This window comes from Heliangelus exortis, chromosome 4, assembly GCF_036169615.1.
Source record: "Heliangelus exortis chromosome 4, bHelExo1.hap1, whole genome shotgun sequence".
NCBI classification, from domain to species: Eukaryota; Metazoa; Chordata; class Aves; order Apodiformes; family Trochilidae; genus Heliangelus; species Heliangelus exortis.
Window position 1 is genome coordinate 1,135,589 of NC_092425.1, and position 18,342 is coordinate 1,153,930.

The 18,342-nt window shown below is 45.9% G+C and overlaps 1 protein-coding gene across 12 annotated transcripts in view; it reads right to left on the minus strand.

The window, feature by feature from the left end:
- Window positions 1-3,422, minus strand: part of ADGRL3 (adhesion G protein-coupled receptor L3) — a 406,353-nt gene extending 402,931 nt beyond the window's left edge. For 5 of the 12 annotated variants that reach the window (XM_071742542.1, XM_071742536.1, XM_071742541.1 and 2 more), the window contains exon 1: window positions 2,167-3,418. The gene's annotated coding sequence lies outside the window, so the exon portion shown is untranslated. Of the gene's footprint in view, window positions 1-2,166 lie in introns of all 12 variants that reach the window. The other 7 variants (XM_071742547.1, XM_071742549.1, XM_071742546.1 and 4 more) reach the window with 4 other exon arrangements.
- Window positions 3,423-18,342: the final 14,920 nt, after the last annotated feature.

Below are 18,342 nucleotides of genomic sequence, written 5' to 3' on the forward strand. Positions count from 1 at the left end.
CCAGAAGAAAAGGGAAAATTCACATTTTATTGAATAATAAAAATTATGCTCAGAAGCCAACACTAATTTTATAAAAATTTCTGTCCTTTTGCAAACAGACATACCAGAGATCTGTATCCACTTTATTTTTTACTGGCAGGTAAAAAGACAACAGTCACTTTATGGTAAACCAGGCATAAATCAGGAAAACTACTCTTAAGGAGCTGAACAGCCTCAACCACAACAAAGGGCCCTGACTCCTGCCTTCTGAAAGGTGTTTGGTTTTTTTTACCTTTAGGAAAAAAAACAAACCCTGGTGTTACGGGAGAGCCCTAACCTGAACTTTGTGACCCAGCACGGGCACGGGTGGGCAGATTTTCTCTTTCCCCTGTCTGATATTCTTAAGCAGCATCTGCAGACTTTTTGACAGCACCCTGTTTTAACCTACACTACCTGGTTTACCCCCATAAAAAAAAAAAATCCTCCAAGGAAGGATTTTTTCCTAATACCGACATTTACATTTTTTCCTAATAAATACACATATGAAGCCTGTTCATATCACAGCCCCCTAGGAATTATGATAAATGAGCTCTACAAAGCACACACTACTCAATACCAAGCAGGCAGCACTGGCTGTGCTCTTCGGGAGATGGCATTCCACAATGAAATTGGAACTTACTTATTTTTACCTCCAGGGAAATTTATTTTTTTTTTTTTTTAAAGTCAGCTTTGAAAAATCTTGATCCAACCCTCTGGAATTATCGGTGCTATCATACAAAAAGAAACTTCAACTAGCAGCCTATCCAGCTGCCTTCCATCAAAACACAGATAGCATTTTCACCCTTTTTTTTTTTCCCCTCCTGCCTGTAGCAGCTAGATGCCTGGGAATCAGGACTGGAAGACTGCAAATGCTGCTACCTCCTAATAAGTGATCTAAGCCAGAAGGTAAATACAACAGATATGGTCTTTTTTTGGGTAAATGCTACAAGCAGAAAACAACCCATTGCTATTGCTGTATTAACCACTGCAGAGAAGAATCAAACAGATCAGGAACAGAAGAGAAAGAGAGGCTCCTTTCCTACCTCACCATCCCTAATGCAAAACTAAATATCTACCTGTCTATGTGGTAATCAGCAGGAAAAAAACCCACTTTAAGGTATTGGGGATGCTACATTTGTTTCTGGACACAAGACTGGTGATCAAGCCCTTGAAACCAATGACTCCAGATATCCAGGACACAGTTTGGGGCATGGCACCTACATCTTCGTTACCAATAAAAGCACCAGCTGGAGGTAAGCTCTGTAGACTGGGAAAGAGAAAAGGGCTGCTCCCTGGCTCACAGCAAGGAGCCATCACCAGCCTTACAACCATATTTCCAAGTTAAACAATCAAAAGATGATTGCGAGGGGAATGCAATTAAATAGTTAAGCAAAGAAATAAACCAAGAGTTCAGAAATTTTACAAAAGCATTTAAGGGAAAAGAAAAAAAAAAAAAGCAATTTTCTTCTTCTAGCTATACATACCAGCCCTTATGAACAAAAATCCCTCAGATGAATGCCAGCCCTACACTGCTGGAGCCAGCAAAAGCAATCTCCCAGGCAGGAGGTGGGAAGCTCTCAACATCTATGCAATGCATCTACCTGGACCATACAGTTCCCCCTATGGCTGCAAAGCAAGGGAAGCTTTTGCCTACCTGTAACCCACAGCAGCTGGGCTGGACACATACCTCTACCTTACCACCCCATAGCCACACACATGCCATCCTCAACACGTCCTCCCAATTCAAAAACCTCCCCACCTGTGCCTCAAGCCCTGCCTTCTGCTATTCAGAACAACAATTGCTCCTCGAGGCACCCTTGCAGCAATAAAATAGAAATATAGATCCACAAAGGGCTGGGCACGAGGATGGAGGGTACACATTAAACTCGGGAACTCCTCAGTGCAACACCAGAAAACCCAAGGGTCCAACGGGGTGTAGAAATACAGGAGAAGCAGAACAAAACCCACCAGGTCTCCTCCATCTACTCACTGCCTTCACCACCCGTTATGCACGGCCAAACCCAGCTGGAGCCTACAAGGCATTTCCCCACTAACAGAATACCCCTTTGTCCCCACCGCCTGTCCCTCCTCCCTCCACCACCCCCCACCCGCCAGCACGCAGACCCCGAGAGACGCTTCCCCCCTTACCTGGAGGATCCAGCCCCCCGAAAACCAAGTATCCTTATTACGAAATCAATCCAAGCGTGTGCCCAACGCAAGCGGGCAAGGGCGAGACTGACGGGCAGGCAAGGGGTGGTGAGCATCCATCCGCGGGGAGGTTTCTTACCCTTAGTCACCTCCGGCTCCCGAGATGCGAGTCCTCATCAGTCCCTCAACAACCTGCAGCAGGGAGCTGCTGCCACAATCCAGCCATTAAAACCACGGGTGGGGGTAAGAAGCAGACCAGTACCAAAGGCCCCAGCAAGGAGGAAAAGGGGGTGGGAGTAAGAAGCACGGAACGTCCCTCAAGGAAGGAAATTTTTAAAAAATAAATTTAAAAAACGAAAAAGGAGAAGAAAAACCAAAAAAAAAAACCCCAAGACTAAGAAAGAGTCTCTCCTCTTCCGCCGTGTTCTGCTACACAGGCTCCCTCCCGGAGGACGGAGGGTGTGCGGAGATGGGGGAGGCGATCGTTCCCTCTTCTCCCCCGCCGTCACCGATCCCTCTGGACCAAAGCCTCGCTCCGATTTACCTCCTTCAGACGGGCAACTTCAGACCCAGGTGGTGTCTCCAGAGCAGGCACCACCGGTCAGACGATTCTTATGCGGCAGTCATTGCCTATGCTGCTGCTGCTTCTGGGGAAGAACAGCCGCCGCCGAGGAGACCACCAGGAAAAAAAAAAAAAAAAAGCCACACCAAAAATCCGGGACAGAAATCTTCCACCATCCCCCTTTTTCTCTTCCCCCTCCAGCACCAGCCGCTCTTTGCATCCGCTCCCCTGCCCGCGGCCCCTCGCTCCGCCGGGGGACACAAAGACGACGGCGCAGAGGGAGGCCGGTGGTCCTCAGCTCCCCGGGCTCCGCCGCCAGCACCCCAGGTCCTTCCTCCTCCTCCTCTTCCTCCTCCTCCTCCCGCTGCGGAGACCGGGAGTCCGCCAGCCCCGGCGCGGGAGGGCGGCTCCGCGGGCGCGCCCCGCGCAGTGCCTAGCGGGCGCGGGGGGGCCCCATGGCCGCGGGCGGGCGGCCCCGCCGGCACTGCTGGGCTCGGTTCCGCTCGGCACAGCGCACACACACGCACCGCACACGCACGCAGACGGGGAGGGGCGGAGGCGCTCCGGGGCGGTGGGATCCGCAGCACCCGCGCCCGCCGCAGGGCCGTGAGCGGGGCCCGGTGAAGGGGAGGAGGAGGAGGAGGCGGCGGCAGCGGGCGGTGCTGCGCTGCTGCCCTGCCCGGCGGCGGCCGCACGGAGCCGGGCGGGCGGCGAGGCGAGGGGCGGGGGAGCGGCGAGAGCCCGGATCTGGGTTGCGCGGACGCGGGCTCCACCTAGCAGCCAGCCGGCACCGCACCGCCCGGCCCCGCCGGGGGCTCCTGCCGCCCCCCGGCCCCACACTGCGGGGCAACCATCCCTCCCCCCGGGGCCCTCGGCAGCCGCCGCCACGGGCTGCCCCACAGCCCCCTCCTCCCGAAAGAATCCCCCACCGCACAACTGCCCGCTCTGCACGGTGCTTCCCCCCCAGGCAGGTGGCTACCGGGCACGAAACCATTCCAGACTGGATTCCCGACACCGCGGTTGGCCGCTTGGGCTTTTGTTCCAAGCGAAGCAGCCAATTGTAACCTGCTTTTCCAGCACAGAACCGATACCTGCGTGGCTTTCACCTCTCGATTGGACGCTCTGCCGATTGCTGCCTTCCTAGAAAGCAAACCACAACCTGCCTTTCTGGCACAGAACCATTCCCCGCTGCATTCCCCGCCGCCCAGTTCCCTGCTCGCCCAAGCAGCCACTCCTGCTCCTCACAGACCCTATATCCCTGCTGCCAGCACCGGGATGGGGCTCAGGCCAGCCCCACAGCAGCCTGGGGGAGGGACACACACGGACTCCATCCCTGCCCTGGGGCTCCCAGGAGGCGGGAAATGTGAATCTCCCCATCTCCAGAAAGCCCAGAACATCCAAAACAGGGCACAAGAAGACTACCTTTGTTTCAGCATTCTTTACATTAAAAGCTTGCAAGGGATCTCTGGAAATAATGGAGATTGACATGTGATAAACACTGTGCTCCCAGACCACACTGGCCATTTGCTTTTCATTTTGGAGAGAAAGACCTCAACAAATCAAACTCTGTGCACAAAACAGACAAAACAAAAATGCAAAGAGTTTTCCAAGTGCAGACACATACAAAATGCCATACTTCATCTCAGTCACCAGACCCACCTGGGGAAACACTGCTGAACTCCTGGCTTTGAACATTAAAAAAAAAATAATAATAAAAAAAAAAATTGGAGCCAAGAGCACTGGAGGGGCCTCAATGAGGCCACCTTGTCCACACCAAGTGGGGTGTTGAGTCCACCCTATTCCATTTGTTATCCTGCCCAGCTGTTTCTTTAACAAGCTCTTGAGTATCTCCAATGATAGAGACCTTCCAGGATCACCTTTTCCAGTTGGCTCAAAGGAATTAATTAATATCTTGTTTGTTAACTCAGACTGAGTCAGGAATATGCTCACACATGTTCCTAGGGGCATCAGTAGCTAGGCACAGAAAACATTTCTTTTAGGTTAAGAAGTGCTATGGAAAAGCAAGACTAATAAATGTAAACACTATTTCCCCAATAAAAGAAAACTGGGCCCATCTCACTGACATTGAAAAATAAAGGAAGGATATCAGCTGTGGTAAAATCAGGGTGGGAACTGAAGTCATAACCATTCCCAATAGACCTCTGCAAAACCCTGTTAGAGAACACCTGCCCTTTCCCACAAGGCTGCAAAATGTCCCCAGATGTCCAAGTGAATGACACACCAATATTCTACAAATATTTACTTTTAGAAAAAGTAGGCTTTAAAGCAATTTAAAAGCCTTTGTGCTTCAGGCTTTGCATTTGGCTCATCAAAACTGCTCTTCCTTGGGGGAAAAGCACCAAAAGAATCTACTGCCTCATCCTTCAGCCCACCCTTTTCTGCAACAGCCCTCCTTCCAGAGGCAACATGGTGAAAAAAAAACCAAACTAAACCAAACCACAAAAACACCAAAAACCCCACAAAGAATCCATCAAAACACCCAAATCTTTAATATTACCTCTGCTGGGATGCTCAAAGATACTAGATTCTCCAAGACACAATTACCTCTCTGACGATATTCCTGACACATGCTCTGAGAACAAAACAAAGCCCTAGAAGCTGAAATTATATTTGCTATGTATCTTTAAGCTCTATTTTCATGCACAGGTGAGAATGAAATCAATGTTTAGTCACTGAGTGGAAAAAAGACATAGGACCACTAGGCTTAAAATGCAGTGTGTTGTTTGGGTTTTTTTCCTCTCATAGCATCATGTATCATGAAGATGGGAAAAAAACAATGACTTGTGAGGGCAGGAGGCAAGGAAGAGCTTTGGAAGGCCACCAGCCTGTTGGGCTATCATTGCTCATCAAAATCATGTTTCAGGCTTAATGCTGGGAGCCAGCCCAGAAAAACTTAACAGAAGTTTCATCAGGTTGTGCAGTCATCTCCAGAGGCAACAGCAAGATTATCCCCCAGTGATAGTTTCCCAGAAATCTGTCCAGTGAAACTTGAAAGATGTCCAGGGATGAGGTTTCCACCAGTTCTCTTGAGTGATTACTCCCTAGTTTAACATATCTCCCTGTTTGGAAAACTTTCTTGCTGTTCACCTTACATCTTTCCGTCCTTAATTTCATAACATTACCTGTGGTTATGGCCTCAATTCATCAATGTAAACTTAAATATAGGTATGGGCTTAAGATCCCTTAAAATCCTGTGTGTCAGTGTTCTGCAGGGCTGATGGGTATGTGCACGTGTCTAAGCACTGTGCTGAATTGGGATCATGCATAATCCAAAACAATTATCCTTCTTTTACATTTTTCCAAACCATTACCCTTTTCTTACTTAAATATTGATTAGATAAACTATATACTTAAGCTACTTAATCTCTCCTTGTGTATCAGTCTTTCCAAGACTCTGATAATTTTTCCTCTTTGGACCTGAATTCCCTCAAATGATTGTGTTTTGTAAGGATGGGTAATGAGGTATTGCAATTTAATGCCTTATTCCAGGTGTGATTGCATAAAGAGCAGTTATTCTCTGTAGTTGAAGGATATAACTTATCTGTGCCAGCAATCCCAAAGTGCATTGATTTGCTGTGCTGCTCTATCATTTTGTAAGACTCTCTATAATCTACTCCTATTCTTTTCCATATCCATCAACCCAACATTCAAGCATTTTTGCTTGCAGAGGCAGCTGGCCCTTACGTGTTCAAAATCAGTGTGGTGGTTTACACCACAACTTGTAACAGAACCAAACTGCAGCCTTAGAGGTTTCCAGAACACATTCTTCCATAGCAAAGAAAATAAAATTAAATTGCTATTATTTCAAGTTGTATTATTTGAAAGTGTTCACCCCGCATTTTGCATTCCAAATCCATTGTCTTCTTTGGGGGGAGTTGTCATAATACCCTGATGTCACATTTCATAGAATCACAGAATAAAATCTTAGAACCTTTCAGGCTGGAAAAGCCCCTTGGGATCCTGGAGTCCAACCACCACCTCTACTCTGCAAAGTTCTCCCCTAAACCACATCCCCCAACACCACATCCAAAGGACCCTTAAACCCCTCCACGGATGTGTGCAGGGGTAGATGTACTTCAGATGAGCAAATGATTCCAACACCTCTTTGTGAGTGTGGGCCTGTTTTCTCCCCTTCCCACTTCATATTTAGCTTAAAGCCTTGGCAATGTCCAGCTAACTCCTGCCCCAAAATCCTTTTCCCCCTCAGAGACAGGTGCATCCCCTCTGCCACCAGCAGGCCAGATGTCTCATACAGCAGCCCATGATCAAAAAACCACAAAACCCTGCTGATACCTCCAGTTACCTAGCTATGCAGGCTCCTGCTGTTTATACCTTCATTCTTCTTTGCAACAGGGATGGAGACAAACACTACAGTTGCACTCCAGGCCCCCTATCAGCTGTCCCAGGGCCTGATGTATCTCTTCATTGCTGTTGGACTCCTTGCAACAATCTCATCACTGCCAACCTGGAGAATCAGTAATGGAGAATTGTCAGAGGGTTTAATTGGGGTAGGAAGGGGGTTTTTGTGCATCCTTGCTCCTGACACCAGGGAGGCAGCAGACCTCACTGTGTAGCAAGTCTGGTTTACATATTGGACCTCCTACTCCCCACAGAATCAAATCCCCTACAGCAAAGACTCATCTTTCTTTACTGCAGATGTTTTGATCGGTGGGGGGGGTGCAGCTAGACCCGGATGATATCTCCAAGCAAGGAGAATTTTTATTCTCGCCATTATCCCATCCCCCCTGCAAGGCACTGTACCTGCTGCTCACCTGGGAAGGTGCTGCTGTTGGGCAGACTCCTTTGCCACGCCTCTTGCTCGGGGCAGGGACCTCTTGCCATGGTCCCCCGTCTTAGAGGGCATCACCTGGAGCGGGTTGGACAAAGGACAGGGAGTTCGTAGGGGTTCTCTCCACCAAGGTTCCCACCAAGGAGGCAGAGTTTGTCTCTGAGCATCTATTTTCCTCTCAGATTCCCTAAGGGAATGCCTGCCTACCTGCTCCCAGAGCTCCTGAGGGAAGGGAAGGGAAGGGAGTTCAGTGCCAGCCCCGCGCGCCCTTCCCGCCCAAAGCGCCGCGCGCTGCCTCAGTACCTGCCCGGGCTGTGCCGCCTCCCGTCAGCCTGAGGAGCGGCGGACACCGACCCGGCTGGGATGGACCTGCCTCCTCTTACCGCTCATGGCGAGGAAAGAGTCTCCTCACTCTGCCCCCCACCTTTTTTTTTTTTTTTTTTTTGGCTGAAAGCCGCGGTTTCGCCCCGTGTTCTCCCCCCCTTGTCCCCTCCACTTCGGTGCCTGCTGACCACTCGCTGACCATTATTGCATTGGGCCCCAAGCAGATGCAGAGTTTTAATGCCTGCTTCACTACTTTCAGACCGATTACAATTAGGTTTGGTGAATGGTCACTGCCCATGACTATGATTATTTTTTCCCTTTTTCTGAAGATCTGTGCCCTTTTTGCTTCTGCCATTCTCTCAGATTTCCATGAACTTCCATTAAACAGCTGCCAGTGATCCAGTCGGTAATAAATTAACCTATTCTCAGAGATGCCTCAGCCCAGACAGTCCATTGGTACACATTTATGCTTTCCAGGCTTACTGGGTTTTGCTGTCTGTGTTTTTTAACCAGTTGTCCCACACTAAATACATTTCACTATGTTTTCTTCACTTCATTATCAAGTATTATATGGCTTACTCACTTTTCACCTTATTTTTCCAATGGTATTGTCATGACCTGTCTACTTAAAAGCAAATGCTATGGAGTGTTACAAATAAACATCAGGGTCTTCCTGCTATAGATCCAGCAAAACTCAACTCTTACCTCATAAACCCACACTTCCATCTCTACAACCAGAGCTCCCCAATTTCTTTAACAACTAACACACTCATTTTTAGGCACAAGCGTCAGTGAGACCATTTGTGTTGGGCACAAGCAAAATTTCAAAAGGAGTAGTTCAGAAGCAGAAATCAGAGCTGAGGCACACGCTTAGCCTGACTTTTTGTTATCTGCCTGAAAACTATCAGTTTCCCATGGTAAAACCCCTGGGTGATTAAATCCCCCACCAAAAGAAGGGGTTCCATGGCACTGGGACAGATGTGTCTGTGTCCAACTGGCTACAAACCTGCCAGAGAATTGAGTCACCTGGGGCTTGTACCCTGGGAAACCTCAGCACTGCTGCTTTCAGGATGCACACATCCAAAAGCCAGGCAGGGCAGAGGCAGCAATTGCTTGGTGCCAATGAGGAGCAGGAGACACTTGTTCCAACCTGAAATCCCTCCTCCTGGCTCCAGGCAGGACAACCTACAACTGGGATTGAGGGTGCAACACTTCTCTGATCCCAGCACTGCTGGAAGCTGAACCATTGGCACAGGATGTGGCTGAGAAGCTGGGTCAGCCAGTATCCTGCTCTCCTGAGTGAAACAGTGAAGGCCCTTTGGCAAGCAGAAATAAAAAAAAAAAAAACAGTGCACAATGGGCTTGGATGCCCAAAAAGTCATGATAATGCTTTCCAGTTGCTGTGGAGAAATGTCTTGCCATACCTACATAATTTAAGTATTTTATTCTTTGCAGATTCAGTGGGGGTTAAACTGTTTTCAAAAGACATCTTGCATTTTCCTCAGGAATTTTTGCTTTCGTAAGGATCAAATGCAAGTCAGAGATAAGGCTCAGTACTTTAATAGTACATTTCTTACACTAAGGTAATGATTTTTTTCTTTTGCAGCCTCTTCCTTCTTAATATGTACCATCACCTTAACTTAAATTCCAACTTTTTAGATAGGGGAATAGCTTAAAAAACCTAACAAAAGACCCCTTCCCATATTACATATGAAATGCAATGCATAATTTTTATTATTTTGAAAACCCCTAACACCAAAAACCACTTTTCCAATTAACGGGTAGGTCAAACCATGGCACCCTGACCAGTTAAAATAGATTTGCAGTAGCTTGGCACGAGCAGAGCAGCACAAAGGAGAGAAAGTGCTGTGGGGCACCTGGTCCCTAGCTCCCAGCTGCCATACTTCATTCCAGCCTGGATAACCCAGCCTAGTGCCTTGCACGGTCTCCCAACACAAGTGTAGGCAGCAGGGAGATGGGAAGGCTTCCTGGCACAGAGGCTCAGGATAGGGTGTTGCCCCAGAAGTGTGGAATTCAGTCCCAGCAAACTGCTGTTCCCGCATGGAAAGATCCACCCTGCTCCCTGTGCCATTGCAAGTGGGAAATTCCTGCAAACCTGCTGCAGAGGACTGGTGGTGGCTTGTGGCTTACACCCAGATTACAAAATGGTCCTGTATAAGAATTATCTGAATTACTGACCTGAATCTGTCTGTAGTCAAGGTAATAAGGCAATTAGACACAAAAATCATTAATAATTTAGCTTAATTGAAAGGCAACATTAAAGCCTTCTTGTCCAGTTTCAGCTGATTTCAACTGTTTGGAAATCCTGACCTCTCTGTTGTTCTAGCGCCTGAATAACGTGAGAGAAAATTAAAACTGTAACTAGAATGTCACTTTAAAGAACTTGTGTTTATTCTTTTCTCATTAATTTGAACTTGTGAATTCCCAGAGCTGGTTCTGGTTATATTTTCCAATAGAGGCTGAAGCCTCTCTGTGTGGCTGTTATGCTGGGAGATGTAACTGGCTGCTGTAAAAGGGATGGCTTTGACCTAGAAGCCACATTAAAGCTGATGGGTGTGCTGAGAAGGACCAGTTTCATGCCCCTCCACATAACACTGCTGAAACAACAGGAAGCAGAAAACCTGAGTAAAACAAGCCATGCCACCAGAGAGGTTTCCCTGGGACTGGAAGCAATTTGGAGGCAAGGGGGTTTATTGGTTGCAGGTGCTGGTAAAAGGCAGAAAAGTTGAGGGAAGCTAGGAGAAAGGCAGGGAACACTACAGGCACAGCTGGGGCTGAGGAGAAGAGGAGGGAAGATGACTTCCAGGACCAGGGAGGTGGGCAATAATTTCTGGGCTGGTTGCTGCTTGACTCTTGTGGCTTTCAGTACAATAAGATGCTGTTCCTAACCAGCCACCATAACACCACATGATACCTGTGTTCCTTACCAGTGTGTTGGCCTTCATCTGCAGGGGACTTGAAGGTACCCTCAGCACGGCCCCATCAGCCAGGGCCTTGGAGCCTTGACACTCTACAAGAAAACCAAACCTGCCATAAGAAGAGGAGGAAATGCAGCCCCAGCATCCATCACAGTGTTAGCGTGCAGGATGGATGGCCCTGACATCCTGAGGAGCCAGGTTCCAGTACACATTTCTTGCTGGGTTCCAGAGACACTGGAGGTGGTGGCAGACACACTGTACTGCCCTGTGGGGTCTCTGGGCACAGTGCTGTTGCAGTGCTCTTACACGTCTATTTTATAATGCTCACCTCGTTTGTAACCACTTACCTCACCCATCTGCTGGCAGGCAGGCTTGAGAGAGGAAACCCGGGGAAAATGGGGCTCTTCTTGCAACTCTTTGAGACGGAGTAAAACAATCTGTGAAACAAAAGCAGGAAATTATCACAGCTGAGAAGTCGGTGTTGTTAAAAATGCTCCCCAGAACTTCAGCAGCAGGGGTATGGATTTAGTACTTGTGGTATTAATGGTGAACTTCTAAACTGAATAGAGGAAATTAACTTTCTTGGTCTCATACTGCACTGCTAAACTGATCCTAACTATTTTGAAGACTAAATGCTATGGTTAGGGGTAAATCAAGTTCCAAAAAGAATGCAAGCAATTGTGCAAAAACAAATTCTGAAGATTTCAGATAATAAAAACAGGTAGGGTGGTTTCTACCAAATACAACAGAACATCCCCTGGGTGAAGCCTTAAGGGGATACCTCATACATACAATTTAATGAGAGAAAAAAATAAATGAGACTGGGTCAAAACATAGCCAAAGGGATAATTTTTAAAAAATCATAAAAAATAAAGATCAGGGCTTTAAGAAACGAGTTGCTGTGCAGAGATGTGCAATTGATCCTTTTTTTTCTCCTCCACGATCTTTCTGCCTCCTGGGCTCCAGTTCAGAAATCAGTAGAATGATTTTTTATTAAGTTGAATTTTCTTTTAACTTGTATCAGCAGCCACTGAAATAATGTTTTTACCCCTTCTGTACAGTTGATTGGCATATCCTTGTTTCAGACATTCTCTTTATAAATCTTTTAATGCTTCCTCTGATAGGGTCACAGGAAAATAATCCAAGACAAATGGGAGATCTAATCTTCAGACAGTCAGTGTAGTGTCTGGCAGCTCAAGGGAAAGCAAACCAAACACCGAGATGTACAAGCAGAGGCACAGAACAAGTCAGAAGAGATGAGTGAGATGCAGAAAGGGCCATGGATCCACACCTGAGGGATGTGGGAAACGCCGAGGGCCCCATTACCCAGGGACTGGTACAGTAACAGTGCAAAAAGGAGCACTCGAGATACTGGGTAGACTGGGATGCTCATAAACATCATTACAGGGGAAAGAGTTTTGTGCTCAGCCTTGCTGAAACAAACTCTGACAGGGAAAGAAGAGCAAGCAAGAGGTACCTAACATCTTGCACGAAGGATAATAGGCTGGGCTACAAAATGTTATCAGCCAACAAGCAAGAAAAGAGGGTCAGGAACCTTTGAGAACACCTATTCAGCCAAATGGAAATCCGACAGCAATCGATACCTGGAGCAGATCACAAAGGGGGTTTTCAGGTGCACAATCTCACCACAGGACAGTGGGAGTTGTGCTTCTAAATCCCTTAGACACTAATCCCTACTTCTGGGTGGCTATTAAGAAAAATAGCAAACATGTAGCAAGGCCCGGAGGCAGGTTGGTATTAGCACATACAAAATGTGTAGTGGTAGCATCTCTTTGAGCTTCAATTCACCCCTCAGTAGCTTTGGCTGAGCAGGAGTTTGTTATTCATAACTCTAAAATTCATTCTCTCATTTCATCTTCTGAGCTGTACAATCAATAACTCAAGTATGCATTTTGAGAGTTCCAAATTAAGCCAAACACCCTAACGTATAGGACACACCACACAGATTAGTGTACACAATAGCCTCCTGGTGAACAAATATGAGAGCAGCATAGTGATTTGGAGAATATGAATACCATTACACTGAAGAGATGCTCAGAGCAGTGGGCAGGGAACCAGTTCTAAGCACTGGAATTTGCCTTCAGATGTAGAGATTTATACCCAATATCAGGTTCCTGTAAACTGACTGGCAAATTGAGGAGTCCTGTGTCACCAGCCACACTTAAACACCCAGACAGCATTGACAGTGATACAAGTTAAGTCTGATTTCCCAAACAAACTGCTCTGGTAATTTTGCCTTTTGTTAATCCTTTTGTTTTGCCCTTTGTTAATGCTCTCCAGGACTGCCCACTGTGGAGAACTGCAGTCTACAAAGCTGCTCAGATGGAGGAACAAACAGAGGCAGCAAATTCCTGTTTCAGCCTTCAACCACTGAGCTACAAATAAGTTGATGGTGTCGGTTCTGTCATCAAAGCAAAGCCCAGGCACCTTGCCAGCAGGTTCTTCCTGCTGCAGAGAACAGTCGTTTCTGAAAATTGAGGACAACCACAAAGATGAGCTTACTTTCCAAAATCATGTCCCATTGTGCTCAATCCTCATGTGCCAGCATGCACAGAGCTTCCAGCTACTTGTGTCACCCAGTACACTCTTGTTCTCTGCTTTGCATGACTCAGCTTCAACTTGCTTAAGTGATCAGTGCAGCAAGGGAACTCCAGGACTGCTCTTTTTCCCAGTGTTGCTTACTTAGTGCCACTTACTCGCTCGTGACAGTTTCTGGGAACTGGATACCTTGGATGTGGCAGTGCTGAAGTGCATCAAATATGATGCAAACAGAAAAACATTTCCTTTGTGATGAGCCATCCAGGATGCCTATCATAAGTTTAAATCTAGGTTATAAGTTAAAAAGCCTTCTGCTTTTTGAAATTCTTCCATAGGACAGCACTTTAAAATAGAACACATAAAACATCTTGTGGTTTCTGTCTACTCGCATGCTGAAGAAAGGAAGCTTCTGTGTGCAAAGATGAATCAGCTCTACCCATGAAATTTGTGATCAGTCTAAGGGTGGTAACACTGCTGACCCCTGCCATGCTCTGTTGCAAGTTAAAAGGTGACTGCACTGTGATGTGTTTTGGTTTGGTTTTCTAATTGGTTTCTTTTTTGTTTGTTTGGCTTGAGTTTGTTTTGGTGGGGTCTGTTTGTTTTGTTTAATTACTTCCACTGCTTCCCTTGCTATCCCTGTTAAAAGAATAGCTGTTGACACTCATGCTTTTCAGTATTAAAGGTCTTGCTAGGATTGCTGACCTTATTGATGGGATAGTTGAGGTGGTGTTTTTCCTTTTTCATCAGTAAAGTGGCTGCTCCCTAGCTTAGAAGGCTCAAAGCTCTAGGGTTGCCTGCTCCTTAGTGACACACACACACACACACACTGCCACGTTGTGGGCTGGTTCCAGGACCAAACACCTGCAGACTGCTGGCTTTAATTTCTCTGACACTGAGCATCTCCCTCTTATGAATCCCTACATTTCATTTACACCTCTGGAGAAAAGCATATTTACACCTGGATTGAAAAGGAAGGATCATCCCTAAAAATTAAAGCTACCATTGAATTCAGGGAGGACAGCAAGATATCAGCCTTCCAATGGGGACCCTGCTTTGTCTCTTCAGCAGCACAGCCCTGCTTATCCCAGCCCCTGGGCTAAAGAGAAATGGAAGCTGCAATGTCCACTCTGGCCGCAGAGCTGATCCCATGCACAGAAGCTGGAGGGCACAGAGTGAGCAAGGCAGAGATGTGCATTTCAGCACTGCTGGCTGTACCTGGACTGAGCTGCCCTGCAGGTCTAGCTGCCTTGTAGAAAAAATATTGAGCAAGGAGAGGCCTCCTGCTTCCCCCAGTCAGACCTCTTGCTGTTCCAGACAGCTACAGCCGAACGCTCAACAAAAGGAGCCAGGACTTTATCTGGAGTACATAAACGTGAGATGTCAGTATCCATTTCTGTAAAGGTGTTGGCAATAACCACGTGGGACTCTTACTGCTCTTGTTCTCATCATTGTTTTCCTGCCCTACTATCCAAGTTTGCAATTATTTTTTTTCCTAGCTCAGACACTGCTACAAATGAGTTTTTAATACCACTACCATCTTTAACACTTGGTTTTGGGAAGGTGCACAGTTAAGGTTTCCAATGTACACACTACTGTTTCCCCAGGTCATTTTTAGGTAACTGCAATAATGCATTACACATCATTGCTGATCGTGGATTTTTGTCTTCTGCATTCTTATCCCAGCATTCTCAGGAAGTGGAAAAGCAGGGTCCATGATGATACATTCCCCCTCCTCCCCATCTAAGGCCAGGGTGCTGGATCTGCTGACATATACCCTATGGCCATTAACAGCAAAAAGGAAAAAAATCATCTCCAAGAGATTTTTATACATTATTTTCTCACTTGAGCTAAGAGAGCAACACATCCCCTATTACTCTCCTATTGTACTGAAGCTACTTGTATTCTGTGGCTCTTGCAGAATGCATGATGCACAATTTGGCAGCCTTTCATGCTGCATCTTAAAAATCTCTACCCATATCAGTGTTACCATAAACAGAATTGCTAATAGTCTCCAAATCCTGACTGTAATTCCTGTGCTTTGTACTTCTCTCCCCCTAACTTCATTTTATCATTGCTCGTACAAAGAGCCTGCTCCTTTGTGGCCATAATTAAGCTCCCAGTTGCTCTTTCCAGTCCTTCTCTGAGAGTGATTATCATGTCTACTTTTTTTAGCTGCTGAAGCTGTCAATCCACAACACAACCCCCACAGTCACCAAGACCCATGTTCAAGTTTGCAGAAGCAGAAAGTGAGCACAGGAGGAGACCCCAAAGGTCAGTCAGCATTTTAAAGATGAGGTGTGATCAGGGAGACAATGCTGATCAGCTCCTGAAGGTTTAAGAGCAACATATGGGTCCTATGTGGCAGTCCCCAGAGACTAACCTGTCCCCCCTCAGCCAGATCTAGCCCATAGCAAGAGTCATACCCTCTTTTCTCATTTCTCGTGGAGAAACTGCTCCACACCTTTTGTCACATCTGTCACCCTCCTCTTTCACCATTTTGTTTCCATGTGAAGGGGTCAGAGCAGCACAGCGTTCAAAATGAGGATGAGCTATGGTTTTGTACCAGAGTTTAACAGCATTTTCTCTTTTCTCTCCACCTGTTCCCTAAAACCTCCATTTTCTTCCTGAGCCTTGGATCACTTTTTCCAGAATGCATCACTTTAGATCAGCTTCACCTCCCATTTTACTACCCAGCCTTTCCACCCTGAAGAACAACTGAGGAAATCCGTGAGGCCTTGCTTTCACGGGCCTTACCAACTGGTTTGTAATTATCAAACCTTTTTGTTTTAATAGCTGGTGCTTTTCCAGGCTGTTTATAAGCAGGTTGAATAGCACAGCTCCTAGCACACAGCTTTTATGAACTCCATCAGTGAGCTCCATCCCCACCAAGAACAGCTATTAACTCCTACTACTTGCTTTCTGTCTTTGACTAATAGCATACCCAGGCACCTGACCTTAGTAGAGCAGCTTTTTTTTCCCTCACCTAAATTTATCCATCATTCCCATTTGTCCCACTCTACTTTTAAAGAATCCAAGGGGGTGTCTCCCCCTCTCTCTGCTTTCCCCACTAGGACAGTCTGTAAGGACATCAAGCAGCAAAAACACCAAAACCACCTGCACGAGATGAATTCTGTATTCCAAGTAAACACAGCATCATTGCACTGCCATGTAAATGATTGCTCTGCTATCAGGAAGTATTTCCCTGTTCTCTAGGAACAATTAACTACACAAAGTTGACAACACTTGAAGCAGTCCCTTATTGACAATGCAGAACTATTTGCAGATGAGGTTGATTATGCTGGCAGGCTTTAAATTAAAAACAAAACAGAGATACATACATCTAAATAAAACATGAATGCCTTCTGATGAGAGCAGAGGCACTTGGAGGCCTCATCAACAATGTTTTTCTCAGTAAGGGATGCAGGACAGACAGGGACAGCAGCATCCTGTGAGTAATTTGCTTATTTGCCATCTTTAGGTGCTTCGTTTCAAGTCTATAGATTTATGAAAATGCCTTTGGTATATTCCCCCCTCTCACCTTTAAAGACCGTGAATGGTAATTTTATAGATTTTTGAAAGTACCAATAGTAAAATCAATGGGGTGGTTTACAGAAGATGACTTGCTCTCAGTGGTGGCAGAAAAGCTGCCACCTCTCCACAGCACAAAAAATGAACCTCACTATGCAACACAAAGACCTCTTTTTGCCTCTACCCTTAGCAAGAGGCTCTTACAAGCTGGTGAAAAAATGTCCATGCTTCCTTCAGCCTTCCCTGGGGGTTCCACTGACTTGTACAGAGCTACCCTAAGTGTTAGTGCCCAGTGATGGATGGAAAATTGGTCCAATCTCTTCAGTATGCACAGAATATTTTTCTTAATTTGATTTTTAGCATGCCATGTTGTTTTATCTGGCATCCATGCATCTGATTTCTTTTGTTTTCCCCTTTCTTGGCTGTTGGCATGCACAGTCCCCTCTGGCTGTCCACAGCTTTCATTATATTGCTGTTTACTCCTTCTTACCTGCCACTCTTCTCTCTGTTAAGCTACCTGAGAGTACATCTCCACTTTATGTACTGTTATTTAGCTTTACTCTTTGCCACGGACTTCTTGCCAGCTCTCAATACACTCGAGAGCAGAGCTGGTGAATAATTTATTAATGAATTTGCATCTTATTTTCCTTCATGGAGTACATACAGTCTGATTGTTGAATGTTTTCAAGAAACACTTAATGCAAACATGTTTTAGTATGTGGGCTGCTCTCAAATTTAATTAATGCATTCTAGACTAATACTTCCTGTGATGTGATTGGTTACTGAAATGGTGCAATACTGTTTCACCTCCCTTACATATTGAGTGTTTTAAGAATGCCAATAAAGAAACCACAACATGACAAAGGGGTAACACTTATGAGACAGTTACTAAGCTTAAGCAGAGAAAGGAACTCAGAAAAGTTTCAGGAGAAGAAAAAAAAGAGTTGGTCAATGCCTGAGAACTGCTTTCCTTCTCACAAGTGAGCAGACACCTGGCTTCTGTATTGTGCATAATTCTACTTTGGAGTTTGTGAATTGGTTTATGTATTTAAAATAGGGGACCATAAATAAAGAAGAAACAAAACCCCAAACCTTATGATACCACAGTAACCAAATATCTTTTGCTCACTGATTTTGTAATTCTGCATATATATTTTTTTTTCCAAACCCATCACCATGGAGATCTATTAGTTATAATATGTCCAAAGTGTTCTTTTACGTGTTCAGTGATAACAGTTGACATTGGCCCTTCCACTTTTTAAGGATTTATTTTGCTATAACTCTCTCCACCTCTTACTTTCCTTTTCCTTCTCAAAATCAATACCATATTCACCTTTCACTAATATATTGATAGGTCCCTGCTTGTTTTCAGGTTATCAGTAATTATTGTGCTGTAGTAGAAAATCAGCCCGATTCTTTTTTCTTGAAATAGTTCTCATGTAGAAATTGATTTC